Source organism: Rhea americana, unplaced genomic scaffold (genome assembly GCF_003343005.1).
Source record: "Rhea americana isolate MKP2758 unplaced genomic scaffold, rheAme1 scaffold_0, whole genome shotgun sequence".
NCBI lineage: Eukaryota > Metazoa > Chordata > Aves > Rheiformes > Rheidae > Rhea > Rhea americana.
Window position 1 is genome coordinate 3573823 of NW_028185037.1, and position 21402 is coordinate 3595224.

Consider the following 21402-nt stretch of genomic DNA (forward strand, 5'->3'; position numbering starts at 1 on the left):
TGGTGTTCATAAAGCTCAAAACGTTGCTGTGAGCATCAGAATAGCGAGGTTAGCACCGCAGAGGCAGGCACAGAAAGCCTCTGCCCCTCTCCGGCGCTCGTCAGTGTCCACAGCTTCTTTCTCGCGCCTCCGCAGGGACAGCACGGTGGAAACCAGTGGCAGAACTGAAATCACGCAGGCATCTCTTGCACACCCCAAATCCCGCTGCTACTCAAAATTTTATTCAATATCCCAAGACACAGCTCAACACCTGGCCAAAGAGCTTTGCATCTGGTTTCAGTCCTTGGCTCTACCGCAGAGAGGTGCAGAGGGGACGGCCTTTCAAAGCCCTCCCGCGTGCACCCGCCCCAGGAGGTCAGCACCGCTGCCGCGACCGCCACTGCCAGATGAAGTGGTCCTGTCTGCATCTGCCGTGGGGGCTGCTGCCCCATCGCGACCGACTTCGGAGGCAATGCTAATGGCCGGCAGCGCGCACGTTGCTGGCTGCCGTTTCCCCGTGCCACAGTAGAGCTGCTGCTGCAGTTGTGTCAGCGCAGGGTTTTGTGGATCTGGTCGAGAGACTGGACCAGGAAATGAGTGACTAAAAATTAATTCTCTAAAAAAAAAAAAAGAGTGGGTGGGTGAGATGGAAGTGCTTGTTAACCCAGACCGTTGCACAGATCACCACAAACCAGCTGCCAGGAAAGGAGTGCACATTGCAACAGGAGACAGAACCAGCCCCTGGAAGGGGCAGGGAAGTAGGAACGTCTTAAGCTGCTGTTGCTGCTTGGTTCTGCGGTCCTGCTACGCTCTGGGCTAAACGTGAAGTCTGTATAACAGAACATGGTCACCGGATCAGCATCTCCCGCTTCAAAAGTAACTCAGCTTAGCCCCCAGATTCATTTTGTTTAAGTACCTCAGCTTTGCCTTGGCGTTTAGGTAGCAGCAGCAGTTAATTTTCCTGTGACAACGTTCTATTCTACTGACATTATCTGTTAGGTATAAGACTATTCTATTAAGGTAGATGAATTGAATTTCATTTCCTCTCACTCCAAATAATGGCATTCTATTCACATTGCTTCCAGTACATCATGGCAAAGCATGGACTTTTGTTAGAGGCCGGTACCCAATAATGCTGTTATAGTAAGGGTAGAGATTTCTGCTATAAATCCTCTTCTACAGTGTTTTAAATCAATCAGCTGTAAAAGTTCCTTCCAAGATGAAACTTGGCACTAGAAAAAAAAGAAAAGATTTTTTGAAGTCAAGAAAGCTTTGGCTTGGATGTTTTACATGTCTTTCAATTGTAAAAATGGAAAAAAAGTTTATCAGTTCAAGACATTGTTAAAATTTCTATAAATCAATGACTCTTCCATTCAAGGATACAGTTTGACATAAGATTAGTTCATAAGTATTCTAATTGCTTTTCGTATTATGAAACATAACAAGTTCTTAAACTTTTAAGAGTGTGTCTTCTACATGTCAAGTAACTACTTTTCATAAGGAGTTTTACTGCATATATTCTAAATATGTTTTTATCCCAAAGAGATGTTAAAAATAACATATTCATAAATCTGCCTTAATTCGTGCTTTCATGGTAAACTTTTAACACTTATGAAACAGCTGTTACAGTCAATAATTTTTTTGTGTTAGAACAACTCCCTGTGTAATAACCCACGCTGTATCCTAGATCCTGATTCAGAAAAGCACTTAACCGGGGCTCGTGAAACAGGACAAAGAGCAAACAAGAGAGCACAGTAAAACAGCACCTTCTCACAGGCCAAGGGGCTGGGACTGGCAACCACACACTCTAGAGAGCACGGCAGCTGCAGGCTCTCTCTTCCCTGATTTTGCAGTCATCCGCACGTCCCCTTCCGGCTTCTATCGCTGAAGCTTACGCATTCGCGGACACACCTCTCACTGCGCCACTCAGAACGAAATCCCTTCCTCAGCTGCCCGTGCCACAGGACAATATATAAAATTCTGGACAGAGCAATTTCCTCTTAATCCTACCCCAGTCAAGAAACATACCATTTTACCAGCAGCCRCAATACAGAGGACTTCTGCATGTTTGTCACTTTAACAGCAAAACACTTCTATTCTTTTTATACTTTATAACTTTTTAAATCGTCATGTCCATTTGATACTTCTTTAATTACGACAAAGTTAGAAATGTGTATATTCATTGTTTGTTAAATTTTAATTTGCCCTTGAGGGTCTGAATCTAGAATAATTAATAAAAATGTCCACCTCCTCTGTTCTCGCTCGTAAGCCATTTTATTAAAGCTACAACTTTCACTGCACCTTAGCAACACTACGTTAAAATCCAGTCGTGCATTCTTAGGATACTCACATAYGTTACATCATACTAAAACCTGCATAGGAAGCATTAATAGATATGTGCATCGCAGCAATTACGCATTAACATAATGTGCTGCAATCATGAGCAAAAACATAAAAACATGTATTGCTCATAGATGTCCCCAGCTTCTTCTCTGAAATCTGGTAAATGCCTGACTCCAGGTTTCTAAGTAACCACCAGCTGGAGCAGGAATCTTCTCTCAGGCTATGAAATTCTAGGTTAAAAATGAGCCTCTCCCCCTCAGTCCCCTAACTGCACATTTAATTCTTCTACAGACATTCAAGGTAAAGATAAAATAGTTTTGTTCTCTCATTGGGGTAACCAGGAAAATCTTTCTAGGGATACTGCGGTTTCCACAAAGTCTAAGAGAATAACATCGCCATACAGACCAAGGGAACAAAAATTCCATTTCTTATGGCAGAAAATGTCCAGTAAATTAAAAGTCATGAAGTTCTCCAGACCAGTGCTCAGCAGTATGGTCAAGCTCTCCAAGCAGTTATTAGCCTGGTTTTCAAACACCAGGAAGAGAAAATGGTTTCTCTTCATGAGTTCAGAAGTCCAGTGTAAGGAGTAAAGGGAAAGAATATGTACCTGCTGCCAGTCTACACTCCAGGAAACCTAATTGTGAAACATTAACAGCTTTCTGTATGGTATCCTGTGTTTTGATCCAGCATCATCTTGATAAATCCTTTGCACTAATGTCACAAGCTGTTTTATCAACATCAARCTCCTTTCCTACACACTGGCAGTCACAAAAAGTGCCAGGCTTGCAGATAGCTGTAGCATTCGTATAATTTTCTTGTAAGACATTCACTGTTCTAGAAACCTGTTACACTGAGACAGTTCAGCGTGCAGTAATTCTGTCACCACTTCTGCAATGCCAATCACACCAATCCTTCATCTCTTCATTTTCATTTGATGTGCAAAATGTAAAGCCACTTCAGGCAAAAAGTTCTGCATGGAAGGTCTTTGGTATTAGCTTCCTCTTTCTGAGATCCTTCACGCCCTAGTTCTGCAATCCTTTTATCATTTGTTGATAGCGTTGCAGAAACCTATTTTGTTAATCACCAGGAGAATAGCATGTTCACATGGCTTGGCAATRCCTTAAGACCAACATGAGGGAAGAAGGATCACATCAGTATTTTCATTTGACTCCAACTTCTACAGTTTTTGTTATTCATTATTAGGAATCCTACAGTGGAAAATATGAACAACCACAGAACATTAGCTGAGCAATGCATTACGGGGTATATAATTGGAATTTAGGGTATTTCTGCTAAAATATCACCATCTGAGACCAAAATCGTACAGAAGTGTGGACAACAGTGATATAGTGTGGCCATAAAGATCATTCAGTAGTCGTTATAGATAATCTAACATTTTTAAGAAATAAAAAAAAGCACACAGCAAATCTAAAGTGCAGACATGCCCAAATACTTTAATGATCAGGAGGAAATGGAAGGCCCTATACGCTATTCCAGTCTGTAAGTAGATCTATTAAAAATGGTTTCCACTTCAGGCAAAAGGCTTGCCTCCATGGGAAAGCAGAGCAGGGCTGAAAATCGGTGTCAGTTACAGTGCAGGCAAGCCCTTAACATGTTCCCAGTTTGGCAGAAATCTTCCAACGTGAGAACTACTACAAAGCTGCCCAGCGCATGTTGTAGGACAGTCGCTCTGACAGATCCCTAGTGCTGAAGGGTTCAGGAGCTTTATCAGAGGAAAGGAGCACTGTTGTGCCCACTGGGTGAATAAGGCTCGAGGAAAAGAACATTKTAGGAGAAGAACAGAGCTGCACGACCCACCCCCGGCGATGCAGTATTTCCTGCACTACACGAAGGAGCAGTATCAAGGTCTTCAGCTGTCATTCACCACATCACTCATGCCAACTACTGCAGACATTGGGAGAGTTAGTCCCTTTTCCATACTATTGCTGTCGTGGTTTCAGAGGACACGTGAGGGTGTGGAAAGGCAACAATTTATTGATCTAAGAAAATGTGTTARTGAAAGCAGGTGAGTTAATATAAGAATATATGTCGCTGGTAAAATAAGACATTCATGGGCACTTGAAGTCAGATGTGCTGACACTTCTGAGATAACTTGATTGTGAAATTGCTGCATTAATGTTTTAGAGAAAGATGTGTAAAGTTAAAAAAAAATGATAAAACCCTCTTCACTTTCCTAGCTTGAGCAGTTTTAAGAGATGCTCAGCTGTGACTAGAGGGGAAAGGATGCCAACTTTCCAGCGTGTGTGCGCACATTTCTTTTGCTCATAATTAATAGCCCCTGTGCTTGCTAAGTTTTTGGAAAGCAGCTCGCAGCCTACCTAGGTAATGCCTTCTGACAACGTTTTGAAGATCAGTTATGTCATATGGCTGCCTTTTAGAAAAAAAATTGTAATGCATAGCAGTGCCATATGGCATCTCTGAAGAATCAGCCGGATTGGACAGACATTCATTGGATAAAGTCCCACAGCACTTGGAAAAGAACGTAGTCCTGTTGCCAAAATGTGGCCTTTGTTAATCTCCTAACTATTATTGTGCAGAAACCAATTCATCTGTATTAATTATAAACAAATTTTAATTACTTCAGTAAAAGCTCATTATACAAATATCTAATGCCAAACAAGCTGCCTTAACCCTTTGTGAGACTCCAAAGAAAACTTTAGATGTTTGACTGTGGGTGTTCTGAGAAAGGCTGAAATTTCAGCTTGACTGCAGAATACAGTCGTGTGACATTTATTTTTTCCACTCCTTTCATATTTCATGCTGTATGTGTGCTTTACAGCCTCTATCAAAATAGTGTGTCTGTGGGTATAAAAGGCCATTTACTCCTCAAATCTGAAAATATATAACTGAACCTGACATTTTCTATTGTTTAAGATTTCAAAGTAAAATATAGTCCATTTAAAATTGCAATGATTCGCAATGGCATGAATAACATGACAAACTGTGACCAGTTTATAGTTAAACATTCATCATCATCCAGGCTTGCTTGCAGCTTTTCTGCCTGGCTTGTAGACCTACCGTGGACCAACTCTTTTGAGTTATAAATATATGGGGCTTGTGGGTGAATCAGCTGTGCATTCTGTGGAATTCGTATACCTGAAGAGATGCTGAACTTGTTTCTTCTCACAAGAATATTTTGTTTTTACAGGAAAGGTAAGCACTGCATTTTTTTTTCTCCAAGTCTCTGTGCAAACTTTTCTTCTGTTCTTTCATGCATATAGATTTGTCCTCCCCAGCCCAGATTCTTCTGTTTGACCAAGTCACTTTTTGTGCCATTCCTAAATCCAGTGCAGCRTGGATTGATTCTCATAAAAAGGACTCATCTAATTTCATTCTGGTATGGAGGAGATGCAATGTTCTCCCTTGTAACTTGGTTATCATCACCAAAGGTAACAGCTCTCGAGAGCTGTGGAAAGGTTAGCTCATTCAGGCTGCTCTGCCTCGTGATGTAGAAATGCAATAGGCTCAAGGTCAAGAAAACACGGAGAAGTACCCTGGAGTTCTGCCATGAGTTTCAGCTTTGAATGAAACCCAAAACTCAGTGAAAAAACAATGAACTTTGTTGATTAGAAGTCAAAATCATCCAGTCTATTTTAACTATCCATCTCACTTGAATTATTAGGGCATGCATAACCTTATAGTATCAAACTTTAGAAAATTGACGCATGTTAATGAATGCTACATTCAAACTAGCTCAGGACGTCAATATACAGCAGGGYTACAAGTGGCATTTCACAGTTTTATGGATTTTCTTATTTCCCAGGAGTTTTCATACTAGGAAGCATATGCTTGAAAATTCATATTTGTGCAGGAATATCGGAATAATATGTGAACTTTGGTGTTCTCTGTGGTTTCATTTTATCACATCAATCATTAAGAGTTTGATTTTGTCTTGAGAAACRTTCCCCATAGTATTCAGATACTCCTCGGATCTAAACACTTTAACATTTTAAATCTAATTAAACCATATCTTGCCTTCTTCATGCCTTAGTCTGTCTTGCTGTAATGTTTTCTACTTTTGCTGATTTGGTGTAAATATTGTTATGAGAGGTAAAGTCAGCATAATTAATGCATAGTTTTATCTTTATCTCTTCATCTGAATCTTTCAATAATRTCTTCTCTAATCATCAAGGTTAAGTACACTTTAGTATATTAAATTGACAGAAGCATGCTTAATGGCCTATATGTAGTGGCCTTATGACTAATGAATGGTCGTAACGAACAGTCTTTAACATTAGGAACTRTAAGTGCTGGTGGCCAGTGCGAACCATTGAGCACAGGCGTTCTGCAGCATGGCAGTCTGCTTGCCTGGAAATCACTGACAGAAATGTGGTCTAGAGAGCCCATTTCTTCTCCTTAGAAGACAGAAAAAAATCACAGACAGAGAAATGTGAAGAGGAAAGTTTTTGCTAGGATCTTACTAATCCACTACACTTCCTTTAGGAAATCGTATCTCATTTTACATACAAATGCACTCTCATCTTATAACACCAAAATTCAAGTCATAAATGCTGAAATCCAAGGTCCTTTCAGCTACAAAAATTGCTGTAGATAAATGTTTGCCTTTCTATTGTGCTTATGGGAAACTTTRCATGAACCGAAAAATGAGATTAACATTAAGATTGAAAATGTCAAATCTGGATGCCTAAGATGAGATACTTATGTCATATGGGCATTCCTTGTTCTCACAGATGTTGAATATTCAGAGTCTTCCTAATGTATTAGTGATATTATGTCATTCTTATATGTAAAGCAAGCAAATTGTGTTTCTAAATACAGATTTATGCACCTAGCTTTAAACAATCATGCTGATAATTCTGAACTAAGTGAAACACTTAAATAAGGTGTAAATGAGGAGCAGGAGAATATCTCCCAATTTTCTTTCGAGTGGTTCTATCCCATTATGTAGCTCATGTTATTTTAACTAAATTACAGAAAGAATATGTTTTTATTTTATCCAAAATAAAAAGTATGAACCCAGAAATTCTTATTCCTGAAAAATAAAGCATGCCATAGAAAATGTATGCTGAAGTTACATTACACTAGATTTTATCTTCTGCCTACTTGATCTTTTTTCACATTATCTCTTACAATTAGGCCTTAGTAAATTGAGGGTTACAGTCAAAAACAGCAAGGAGGAATCATGAAACTGGCAGGAGTGACTGTGCAAGTAGCCAGAGCATCTGTTTCAAAGCAGTGCCATGAAATGAAACTGCAGGGAAGAAAATGCATCAAGGAAAGAGATGCATTATCAGAGGCAGTCAAGAGGAAAAGGCTAGAGAAGTCCAAATTAAAATGGATATAACATTTGATGCCACCAAAACAGGTGACACGTTATGCACTGCTGAAGTTAGAGTGGCCTAGACCTTGTTTGGAGGATGTCAGAAGTTAAAAGCATCTAGAGAAAATAAAGTGCTGAAGTGGCCAAAATCGAAGAGAAGCCAAACATTGCTAAGCAGTATTCCCCGTGTTCTTTTGGAAACTGTCAGACTGTAACCAGAGCAGCAGCAGGGATTTGTGTGTTGTGTGTTTTTAGTAAACTTTAGTCATGTTTGTCTTTATATTATGTTTATTACACAGTAGGCAAAAGACAATTAATCATAAGTAATTAAAGGGAAGCGATTGTTACCCCAAGGCCAATTTATATCTGATCAAATGCAACCGTAGAAGCTAATCTGGCAAAGTATAAAAATACTTACACTTCGCAGACTAGGCCTGSAATGCTGTTCTGTGCTTGCGCAGGGTTGCCGAGAAAGGAATACAACAGCACCTGTGCGGAAGTCCAAAAAGCAGTAGGACACTGAGCTGTCATGTTGTATGTGTAATAAAGAACTCTGGTACAGCTTGGAATAACATCTGCTGTGAGGAAGACTGCTATTTCCCTTATCAGCTAAAAGACTTAGCACTTGTGACCGTAATAAGCTCCAATATTTGTGTCAGACCGCATTCAAAATGTACTATAAGCTAGGGATGACTCTACTATGGCCATCATGCTCCAGCTTAATATAAATTTCAAAAGGAAGTTGATAAAAATAGAAGATGCCATAGTATTTTGTTCTTTGGAAAAAAAAATTACAAAACCTAGCAATATGAACTACCGTACATTTCTTGGCTTGTAATATTAAGCAATTAGCATTACTCTAAAATTTACCACAGCAGAAATTAATAACAGGCTTATTTTAAAATAAGGCTGACTGATTAATACCCTGGAAAGAAACCATTTCTGCCTAGCGTGTGAGACTATTTTTGTTTCTGTAACGCTGTGATATTCACCGTGGTTTCTAAGAGGTCTGGGGAGGTTTCCCCGTCCTGATCGCTTTACACCAGGACCGATTCCATCCGAAGGAGCGCGCGCCTCCGCCCGGCTGCCGGAGGCTCCTCAGGGGCTTTGGTTCCGTGTGGGTGCCCTTTGCTTTGAACGACGAGCTGACAGGCGAGTCCCAGCACCGGTTTTGAGTTGGYGGGAGTTACAGGAGGCACGTGACCTTGCTGAGATTTTTCCCTCATTGGGAAGAAATGCTGCTAGAGGTCTGTTACTGTAGGCGGGAAGGATTTCTTCCTCTGCGGAGCTCTGTTACGAGCCATCCTTAGGCTGCATTTGTTGGCTGGAGATTGGGTCGGAGCTTGGCCGTGCTGCGTAGGGGCGAAAGCACTGAATAAGTACGTGGATATCCTGTATCACGGACTTTGTCGGGGCTCTGGGGCGAGCTGCCACTCTTACTCACTCGGTGCCTTCACCTCCTCACCTRCCAAACAGATCTCTCCACTTGTGAAGTCCATTGGCAAAAGTCCATTATGTAAGAGCMGAGCAGCATTATAAACATCAGAGAWTTTGAGAAAATATTTGTAGTGTTAAATTCTTCAATCATGCACTTTAAGACATGATACCATTATAAACACTTTGTACTTATCAGAAAGCCTGTGATTCATTTCCCTTCATTTTCTTCCTCACCAAGAACCACAGTTGCCACAAAAACAGATCTATTCTTGTTCCTTTTAAAGAAACTGTGCTTGCCAGTCTTGCTGAGTGGTGGAAAAAAGCAAGCACACCACTCGAAATAGTATATTTGATACTGTGAGTACCCTTTGAAATGATCTGTGGTATTTTTGCTACAGACACTAATCCTGCAGTGTTGCATAACAACACGCAAACAGTGAAATCAGTTTCTCAACGGAGGTAATCAGTTAGTTTGTACAAACTGCCCACCCTGTGTAGGAAGTGAACACAYGTAGAAATAAAGAGGTGATGAAGCCTTTTTCCTCCTCTCGTCGTAGTTTTAAGTTCCATATTTAAGCACCACAGGTGAGGAAGGATAGCTGGACCTCCCTACTCCCTCTACTGGGAAGAGACAGGAGGCCTGTTCCAGACACCTTTCCTGATATTCGTATGTGTATGGACCAACTATTACTTCCTTCTCACTCTTTTTTTTTCTAATTAGTTCACGTTTCATGATGTGCAAGTGATAACATGTTGTTATCCGCACTGTATTTCTGAACACCCGCAGGCACTGTGCGGCGTGCACGATGGGTAGAGTAAACGTGACCGCTCAGACATTAGCTTTTCTTGGGTAATGGAGGTCTCAGCAGGGAAGCGGGATTAGCGCTGGACGAGGTGAGGATCCGTGCAGGTACTGTTTTCCTCAGGGCTTTGTCACCAACATCAAGAACCGCACAGCAAGTCCTGACAGAAGCAGCAGCGTCAGCAGAGCAGAGCGGAGATGGCCACGGCCATTTTGTGCCCATCTGCGGATGTAAATCCTCCTACACAGGAGCAGGATCACCTAACGGGCACTGCGGGCAGGGGCGGTGAGCTCCTTCCCTTCCCTTCCCTCCTGGCTGCAGGTGGCGGAGCTGCAACCCCGCCACGCAGCAGGTGGGCTCCCATCGGCACGTCCTGGGGAAGGGCGCTTCTGTCGGAGCCGGGACGTGCTAGCACAGCCAGCCCTGGATGTCCCCGGCTGGCGCGGGAGAGCAAGGTTGCTGGAAGATAGGTTTGTGCTGAGGTTTGGATTCTGGATCCCCACGACCTTGACATTGATAATCTGGTATAAATCCTAACCAAACTGCTGACATATAAATGGGGGCTGATTTCCTATTTTTCATAAGAGTACAATGATGAATTCAATGATTGGCAGGAGAGAAGAGCAGGGAGATTCTATTTCTTTTTTCCCCAAAATATTGTATTCTCCATTATTCTGGCTCTCGGTGGAAATGCAAGTACTGGTAGTAAGGAGAATAAAGAGGCAATTTTTGTTTCCTAATTCACAAAGCCACAAATACGAGTTTGATTATCRGAAGGAAGGTAAACTACAGTTTAATTTTATTTTCTTGAAGAAAGCCCACTATGACACATTGAGTACTGTCACTAGCATTACCACTGGCCTGTAGAAGTTACACCTGTGAAACAGAGTAGCTCTTTTCTCTCTTTTTATATCATTTTCTGACACAATATCAGAAATTAATTATTTGAATAAAATGAAATGCTATCCAGATCCCCAGCTGTTAATATGCTCAAATGGCATTYGTGAAATCAGTGCTACAAAAAATTTAGTGCAAGCACACTTTAGCAAAAAGAGGGGTGATATATGTTAGCACATCAATTTAACCAATGTGAAATTAAGCTGAAAATATTTATAAATCGCTCGTCTTTCTTAAGGAAGGCAATGCTAAGACATTCCCTTAACAATTTGATAAGCAGATTCTAATGTGATTTGAGTCTGCAGACTCAAAATGAATACAGAGAGCCTTGTGGCTTTGATATCAACAAGAATGAACACATCAGAGAGTGACTGATACCTAGGATTTAAAAAATGCTGGCTTAGAAAATGTGGGACAACTGGCACAGCAATAAGAACCAGTGAAAATGAAAGTTTCTYATAAAGAAAGAAGGGGAAACAGTACAAAAAGTACAGGTGGCATTATAGGAGAAGAAAAGCACATAAAATGCTACTTAAAAAGACAGCGTGATGCTTGAGCATTCCTTAGCAGGGAAATGAAGGAAGCACAAAATGTGTACAAAACAGAGACACTAGGGAAAACATGTCCCCACAAAAATAAAGAAAGGACATAGCCATTTGCACTGGCTCCTAGGCTTGGTAAAAGGAATGCATGCTCATAAGCAAGCACGTCTGTATTTTCAGTTGTTTTTTAAACTTCATTTGTGAAATAGAAATTGCAGTCAGCAGTAGGAAGGCACTGAGGAGAGATAAGCGGCTGAAACGAAAAGAATTGCCAAACCCCGTTTTATGTTCCTCACCCCGAATTCTCCGAGGAAGGTGCCCTGGAACTGCCGTCTTGCAGTGACGAGGGATGGAGCTGGTCCCCTGGCTGGCCCTGGCTGGACTCTGGCTTTAAGCAACAGAAATGTGAGATAGGTTTGTGCCTCCCGCAATTAGAAGTCATTTGCAATGTAGCAGAGCAGAAATTAGGAAGAGGAGCAATCTAAAAGGAATTGTCAAGGCCTCTGCTACGATCAATGAGAAAGGAAATCTCTTTTTTTTTTTGCTTTTTGAGTTTGATTTTTTTTGGGGGGGGGAGGGGTGGTGGTTGAAGTAAATCTAAAAGTCTAGGGCTACACCGAAGAATTATAGGGCCAAAAGCTCAGTTGGATAGGGACATGTAATACACTGAATCAATATCTGCTTTGGTTATTAAGGCAAGAAATCTGTTTTGGGGGATTTCTTTCTAATGAGTTCACTACAGGCAAGTCTATCAAATGGGTTTTGCACAGTGCACAGAGGAACTTAGGACACCTTGGTGAAATCTGCCAAACTAAAGAAGAGGGTTAGCACAATTGAAGTGGTGTATGTTTCTCTCATGCCAAAGACTGCAGAAATTCGTATTTTCCACAAGTTAAAAAAAGACTTTGTAGGATTGCAGGAAGTATTAAACTCAAAACTGAATTGACAGCTTGGAATGCTTCTTTGGTATCATTTATGAGGAAGATATCTTAACATTGTGGAAGTAGACCTAAGAAGACTGATGGCAAGACTGAGGAGAAAAGGGCTAATTCTTGTCAGCATGAAGATATGGTCTTATAATCAACTGGTAAGCCTATATCCTCCTTGCAAGATTTAGGTAGATACTCCAACAAGATCAACTTCATCATGACAGTGCTGAAATTGCAACACTTAAAACACCATACAGAAAAATACTGCTTTAGTCRTCATTTTGGCATCACAGATAGCTCAGAAGCATCCAAAGACATCTCCATAAGCCCTGGRGGAATATATAACTAAAATTATAGTTTATTGGGAGTTTGAGAAATAGTGCAGCATTAGGGTTAACACAAGTTCTGAAGGTGACTGAGGCTGCTGGACTAAAATTAAATAGAGAAAAATACAGGCTATGGTAGTCAGGATATGTGGTTGATAAATAGAGAATAAAAGCAGATGCAAAAAAAAAATAGATATATTTGAAATACCACCACATAAAAATGTATCAGAACTGCCATGGCTCATCAGCATGATAAAATCTGAAGCAAATTCATACTTAACCTGTCATTAAAAAGGCCAAGCTTTTTATAAACTGCTTAGAACAGACACTGACAAGGAAAGAGATAAAGAAGTGTGCTTCTGAGTGTTTAAAGACTCTATTGACAACATCCCCAGTTCTGGCGTTTTATGATGTTTCTAAGTCTACAGCTGTTTCAGCAGATGCCAGCAGCTATGGTCTTGGTATGGTGCTACTCCAATTACACGGACATGATTGGAAACCTGTAGCATATTGTTCCAGATAGCTTTCAGATGCCAAAACCAAGCACAATCCAATAAAGAGAGGATTCTGAGCAACCACATGGACACATGAAAGAATGGTATAGTATATCCTGGGTCTTGAGACTGTCTAATGATACGCCCAATGACACCCGTGTTATTAATAAGGTACTCTATAAAGATCATTCACGTATCTGAAATACAGACATACTGCCCTACTGCAAAACATACATTAAATCCATCTAGAAATGTATGGAGATCAATCTCATGAGTAGAAGCGGTCATCAAAGCCAAAGTGCAAGCTGCTGTCATTCTGACATGCTAGCATCTGCAGAAATTTAGCTGGTTATTTGTAGTTTACGTGCAATTGCCACCTATATTTGAAACGATATAACATTGTGAGCTCAGTCACATATCAAAGGTCCAGTATCCAAGCCATCAGTGACTTCAGTAGACAAAGAGATATCTAGAAACTAGAGATCTCAGAACCTAGAGACTGGTCGCCTACRTTTAACGACTGTTCATGTTCCATAAATCTCTTTTCTAAGATTTTTTAGCTGCGAATGAGAAGGTAAGTTATTACAAATGATATATTACAAAAGATATTGATATTTATCCATATATAGGGCAGCAGCCCAGAACAGCASTATGATACTTCCAAGTACTCAGTTCCAAAAATGTTGGGTAAAACCATGAACTTCATGATACACAAAAAGAAAGACTTCAGGGAAACTTGTATATAATCAACATGACTTATAAGACTTTGGAAAAAATAGCAAAAGTATTTGAAGGAGAAAAAAGTTTGATTGCTTGTGGTTACTCTTTTTTTTCCCAAATTTGTAGCTATCTTGCTTCCCACTCATACCATAAGTCAGTGGAACATAGAAAAGTTAATATATTTTTTTTTTGTTTGGTATTCTGTCAGATGCACAATGCCTGTGAGGCTTAATTCGATAGCTTTGAATTCCTGGCTTTTGTGGTATGGAAAGACCTCCAACACCCCACGCGTAGCCTTCCTCATTCCGAGAACTGGACTAATGACAATAGATTGCTACGAATATTCACTAAGAGCAGCTTAGAAGAAAATCATCCATCCTAAATGGTGCTGCTTAAAGCATTGCAGACTAAGAGRTGCTAAATGTAGGAATCCTCAGACTTTCTTCTTTAACTATTGGAATGGATCCCAAAGTTCCCAAAGGAAATCTAGTTCCGATATAGCTAATTGAGAAAGAATACTGAAGTCTATCAGATTTTTTTCACTGGCTGATACTAAACTCTGCAATCCTAGAGAAAATAACCTGATCCAAATGAGGAGGTAACTTTGTTGAAGAGCACTAAGTTTACTAAACAGTAATCTCTAGATCTGAAATTGGAAGTCTGAAGGAATTAATTTTACAAAACTCCCAGAAATTTGAGAGACTGACCTAATCTAGAAACCACTGAAGTCTAATACCAAATTTCTATGTACCAATTTTGCTACTATGCACCAAATTTCACTGCAAAACTGTTTAGGTATCGAGAAAGCAAAAGGAGGACACAAGGAAATGTATACTATCTCCTCAAAAATATTGCAAGAAATTAAAGAAGCAATACTGAAAGCGCCAAAAAAAAAAAAAAAAAAAAAAAAAAAAAAAAACACTATCTGGTTTAGAAAAGAAAGAGGAAAAGCAGAGCGAGGGAGCCCGGGGCCTCCTGCGAGCGGGGTATTTCACAGGGCACCTTCCAGCGGGTGCTGCGAGCGGCTCCGCAGTCATGGGTCTGCCAGCTCCTGGGTAAGTTAGTGGCACCGTTAATGTGCTGTGTCGCTGCTGACAGCGAACAAGCACAAGTCAGAAGAAGCGCAGATTAGTCCTTTATATATTTTTACGTGTTTATCACTTGCAGATTAAAGACAACTTCTACTTTTGAACTTTTTTTTAAAGGCCTTCTAAATTTGTAAATTTGACTTATTTGGTTTCTGTTATGCAGAACACAACTAACAAGTATATTAAGTTTACTTTTTTTTTGCTTGTGGTTAAAAGGCAAGTAATTGTGTAAGAAGGAAAGAAGTTTGAGCTAAAAATATGTTATTTGAAAAGGAGGGTATTTTTAGCATTAAGGTCTGTAAGCGTCCTAGTTCTGATCCTTTCCTAGGAAATCAGTGGCCAAACATGTCAGTTATTTCAGTGAGACGGAATCAGGTTGTTTCTGTAGATGGGCAATAAATTATTATGGCACTTTGGATGAGATTTTGACATGTGCAGCAGCACCTTATTTCAAGAAAAAATGCAATGAACTGACAAAGAATACACCAGAGCTGGTTGCTATTTGGTTCAAACAGAAGATGCTGAATTTAGTTATTTTTTAACCATATAACGTGGGCTTTCTTCAGCATCTTCATTTGCAGAAATTATTTTTGTTACTTTCCCTTTAAAATGTACATTTTTTCATTGCACCGAGCAGTGTTAAAACTCTTATATTTATTTCCTTTTTGTTCTATGGCATCTGAGACTGTGCTTTGCTCTCTCTGAACATTTCTGTTATAGTTTATTTATTTCCTATGCCCTCTTTACTTCCATCCTTAAAAGTTTTTTAAAAGAAAGGTTTTGCCATCAAAAGGGGAAAAGTTAATTCTGTCTTCTATAAGACATAATTTTTTCATTACTCCTACTTTTCCTATTTGTCTGAGAGCAGAAGTAGTAAGTGACTGATGCACGAAAGCATCCTCGCTGTAATGATGTGCATATGAGACAACGTTTTAAGTTGCTATTGATCTGCAAATAACTATTCCTGGGCAAACTAGATTTCATCAGTTTCTTTCTAAAAATAAACYGCACTTTAAATAGAGTCCAACAAATGAAGTGATATCAGACTCAATTATCTAGCTGTTTTTTTTTCCACAACAGTCTGAAACTTTGAAATAGATTTTTTGCTTGCTATGATACTTGTTTTTTTAAAAAAATAAATACCTAGCTTATGTTAACATGTACTTTTCAGCTTAAGCTATGCACTGCACTTTAGTTAATTTTATTGTTTAATTATTACCTTCTATAGTCTAAAATAATCATGCAAGGACAATGTCTGAGCAAGGCAAAGTCTAAGCCTTCTTAACAGGTGTAAGTATATACACAATTCTAAAAACAATATAAAGGAAGTTAGAATACCAAAATCTCTAAAAGGCTTCTAGAGTTTTTATGGGTCTCTGTGAAGGAGTTTTCCAGATACAGCAACACAGATACTTTTGAATAACCGTCACAGCAAAAACTGCCTTCAAGAAATAATCTTTTTTTTTTTCCAGACAGAGGCTTTAAACCATATCTTTGTTTAATTTAGTTTGATGCAAATATAAACAGTAGTGTTGGGGGGTGGAAAATATGGTTTCAGTTACATCATCCCGAGGTCATGTTATAAATAGAGCCCCCAGCTACACCAACCCGGTTTTATTTGCAGTTGGAGGCAGGCAGTTGGGATGCACGAGAGGAAGGACATCGCTCCACTCTACGAAACCTCGCTGAGCCACGATTTTGATACGGGAGCACTGACAGTATGTGAGTTAGTCGCAGGCAGCAGGGAAATGCGGCGKTATATTCCCAATTTAAGCTCGTGTGTAAGCGGAATAACGTACTGTCAGGGTGTCGGTGCAAAAGATAGGAGAGCTGTGCCGTCACCCTTCCACACAGGCGATGTCGCTGCCCTTCCCAGGAGACGTAGCTCCGCGGGACGGCGCGGGCCCGAGGGAGACGCGGGACACTCTGCAGCCCGCTGCTGTGCCGGAGCGGAACCGCAGTGCGCCCGCCGCAGCCGGGCGCTGCGCCTGGCGGGACGCGGGCGAGCGGGAGGCCGCGGCGGCGGGGGAGGCTGCCCGTCGCCCCCGGGCCACCGCCCGCCGCCCGCCGCTCGGCTTTGGAGGGACTGGGAGGCGCGTTTAGGTAAACAGCTCCGAGGCTGCTTATTTTATTGCTGCCTGATAACAGACCACTATTGCTTATTGCAGCAGGCGGGAACGAAGGGACCGCGCGCGGGCGCGTCGGGGCAACAGTTTCCCCGTGCCGGGGGAAGCATCCTGCGCGCGAGCACGTGCGCGCGTTGCGGGGCAGTTAATACAGCACTTAGTGCTTCCAGGAACCTCAGCGGCAAAGTGTTTCCTGCTCTTTGACACTGATGGAAAGAAAATTTATCCTTTCCACTTCGGTGCTTCCACGTTCGTTGGGGGAGATGCTCTACGTCTGTGCTATTCCAGCGCAATCTGCACTTTTGAGTTCAACGCAGAAAAAAGTCCCCGCGCTAAAACTAAGTATTTTCTGTGTTAAAATACATACAATATTAAATATTGATTTAATAAATATTTAATAAATGTGCATTTGTATAAATAGAACACACACAACAGATTAAGACAAGATAAACTTTTTGCTTCTGGGAATAGAAAAGTTTTTTAAACCTTTTCTTCTCCCTATTTTTTCTTGGTGTTGTTTTATTTAGCCGATAGGATCTTTTCTCTTGAAAAGATTTGTTTTTAGTAAGAAGTCACATTTCACTGAAAACAAATGAACTTTGTGACAGAGCTGGCATGCACAGAGATGACGGTCGATATCTAAATTTTGTTATGTGAACTTTTTCCAAAATATCCCAGCTCCCCTTTTCTTGTCACAGTGAAAAAGTACTTCTGCAGAGTGCTTTCAAATGCTGCAACATTAAAGGGTTTTTAAGAGTACCGACAACGCCGAAAGGCTAACAAGAATGCAAAAAATGTCCTTAGCGTATAAATAAATTAAGGAACTCCCCAAATATATATATATATCAACTGGGGTTGAAATCTGTCGTGTTAGACAAGATGGCAAAATGTACATCGGCGGAGCTTGTAAACTCCTGAAAGTAGATAGCCTCTTGCTTTTAATTTGGCAGGAACTTAACATGTTTTTTTTCACTTCCAAAAGCAAAGGGTGGACAACGGTGAGAACAGGGAGACAGGCAGGTAACGTGTCAGCTCTTGCAGCATGTACATCACCTAGTGGACACGCTTTGCATRCTAAAGAGCGGGGATCTATACGGCTGCTGCATCTTCTCTGCCCCGGTTATCAAGCACGTGGCCCCGCGCGGGGAGCTGCCCAGCAGCTCGCCCCGGGGCCGCCTGCGCCCGCTCGCGGAGCCCGGGGCAGCGAGCAGCGCCGGGGCAGCGCGGCACCGACCGGCCCCTCCGCTTCTCCTCCGGGCAGGGCTCAAGGCCGGATTTAGCCCGCGCTCTASCTGCACTGCGAAGGATTTTTCAAAGAAAGTGTCTATAACGCCAGCGCGAGTAACGCAGCCGTCTCCTTCCCTCCGAAATCCCCCRGAGCGTGCGACCTACAGACGGTGCGCAAACGGGACGAACGCAAACGAAGCGTGGCCTACGCTAACAGCTAAAMTATACTTGCAAATCAGAGGGAAAATTGGAAAAACGTGGTTAAGGGAAAGGTTTGTAAGTTAAAGCTGTCAGGGATCCAGTTTAACCTTCTACCTGACCGTTTCGTTTTACACCAGCGTGTACCGTGCCGCTCAACGAAAGCGCGCTTGTCAGGGGAGGGCTGGAGCAAGCCCAGGACAGCCGGGTGCATGTGTAAGGCCCAACCCAGGCCCAGTCGAAATGAATACCTAAGATTTCCCATGTGCTTCGTGGAGGAAGAAACGGAGCCTTKCGGCAGTGGAAGGCACTTCAGTAGACAGACATTGCTGAAAAACAAGTACGAACTTAGAGCGCGTGCAGTTTGAGCAGAAAAGCGTTTGAGTAGATTGTCTCGATTCTGGATGAGGACATGTGATGATGTTTAACACTCAGAGTTGCAAGGCAGTGACAATTAGGAGGGACATACTTGTCTCTATTTTTAAACAGCGATGAGGTGAGTTGATATGTAAGTTCTCTTCCAAGAATTTCAGTGCAGATGACTGCCCATAATATAATTATTCACAGTAAAAAGTAAGCCATGTTTCATCTCTGAACATTTGATCAGTCTATGTACCATCAAAATATAGTCAGATTTGGACAGCCTAACAGGATATTTCTGACTTCCATGTGCAACTATACTTTTACCAGCCTTTCTCTCACACAATGTCACACAGTGATACACAGTGTAAATCCTTCATATGTCAAATCAGACATGGCATCTACAGTCTGCAGAAAAAATCTGTAGAGTGTAAAGTTACCAAGTATTTGTGAGGTCTACTGTGAGGCTGCATTTTTTTTTCTTCCTAGAATATGAATTCATCTTTCAAAGAAAACATTTATTTTTTCCATTTTCACTAAAACATATCTACATTATTCAGGAAATAAATACAAAGAAGAAAAAGGAAGGGATAAGAGTAGTTTGCAACAGGCCAGTGTTCAGTCATCAGCAGTGCAGTGTAATGATAATACTTGATGGTTACAATCTTTTATTATTAGGATCGTGTCAATTTATTCTCCCAGCACATCTGGGAAAAGTGTAGTTACCATGAAGTAGCCAGCATTTACCGCTGTTTACTAGACTTTGTTATCTGAGTAAGCTTTGTCCTTACTAGGAAAACTGGGGAATACCSTGCGAGAAGAGTCAGGGCTGGTGTTTTAAAGGGTGATTTCTGCTCTATTCTCATTACGCAAATAGAAGACAGAAGTCCGTAAACGTTAACCAATTTGCAGGTGGATATTTAATTGCTAGTTGCTTAGATTGGACTTCCCAGAGTTTCTGAWTCTAAAATGATGTTCCTTCCCTATTCTGGAAGATAATACTTAGAAAGTCAATAGCTTCTTTAGACCTTTAGAGGTATATGTCAGAGGGGAAGTGTTGTCTTTTCTGCTTTTTTAAGCAGCACACTGGGAATCAGGTTTGGGTGTTCAGTCCCTGACACTTCAGCAAAACCACTGGCAAATCTCATTTATTTTTCAGTTTACATATACAAAAATTGGGACGCAAGTATCACACTATGAAGATTTGAGGCTCAACTGAAGTGTGCAGATCTGCAACAGACAAAAGAGGTCTGGTAAAATTTGCTATTTTTAGATTGCTTTAAAATATTTAAAAAATATTTTCAAAGATTCTGCAATAATTTTGGYCTTGAAATAGCGCTCCGTAAAACGGATAGCTTTTAAACTGAAAAATGATGCCAGACTTGTAGCCTCTCAACATTRTTGGAAATTGAAATCACAGTGAACCCAAAGATCTCCTGATTTATGCTCTATTAAGCTCAGTTTACCTCAAGGTAAATTTGACCCCATACTCCTATAGGGCAATCTGTTCATTAAAGTTCCGTATCCCTAAATATCTGTAGATCATAAAACATATTTTAAATATATTTTCAAAATTAACCAAATTTTCAAATCTATTTACAGAAGCASATAAATATTGCTCTTAAGTGCCCATTATGGAACATGTATGTGTTTGTTGTAAGCATAGGAAAAGCTCCACTGCATTCAACAGGACTGTTAATGTGCTTAAAATTAGACATTTGTGTATTTGCAAGATCAGGCCTCAAATGTGCGTGTGTGCACATACATGTGTGTTTGGGAAAAAATAATGCAGGTCGATTGTAACTCTCATTATACGYTAACTCTTTTATTAACCTTTGACATTTGGAAAAAAATAAGCTAAACTTCCAGGCAGTCCTGACAGCTCTAATGAAGCTTATTGCAAAATATCTGCAACCTAACAAATCCTCCGCTTTTTAACTCAGAATATGAAAAAATATGTATTTTTTTTCATAGAGCTGCCTTCTTTATGTAGTGTCATCATGATAGCAGAAGTACCAGTTTGCTATAGGTTGTATCACTGACAGTAAAATCCTCCAGGAAATGTAGAAGGGAGCAACTGATGAATCAGAAAATACACGGATGCCTACTGAAATGATTATGTAACCGACTCGAAGTCAAACGTTAGCATGCTTCTATTAATTGTAGCTTATAGTAATTAGTTTTCGCTGCTGTTGTGATCATGTTTCTGCTTTCAGAAGAACCCAGAATCCCCTTCCAGAGAAGTGTGAAATTGCATCTGGGTTCTGCAAGCCATGAAAGACTACAAATTTCTTTAAAAAGGGAGAGGGAGGCCTTCCTCGATACTGTACTTTTATAAAGAGTGAAAAACAAAGGGAAAAGGAAAATGATAATTGTTTTCTCTAAGGCTATTATCTAATGCGAAAGCAAACAGTCTGACTGGAAATCAGCTAACAGAAGGGGATTAGAGCGTAGATCTGAGAGTGGCTTGATTTCCAGCGCTGCTGTCTCCTCGCGCAGTGATGAGACACAGGCAGAGGAGCCAGGAGCTCTCCAGATGGCTGGAGAAAGTGTTTGTCTTGGGTTACTGCAGGGCAGTCTGGACCCTTAGAGCCGCCCGCCTCGCCCCGGCACGGCACGGCACGGCACGGC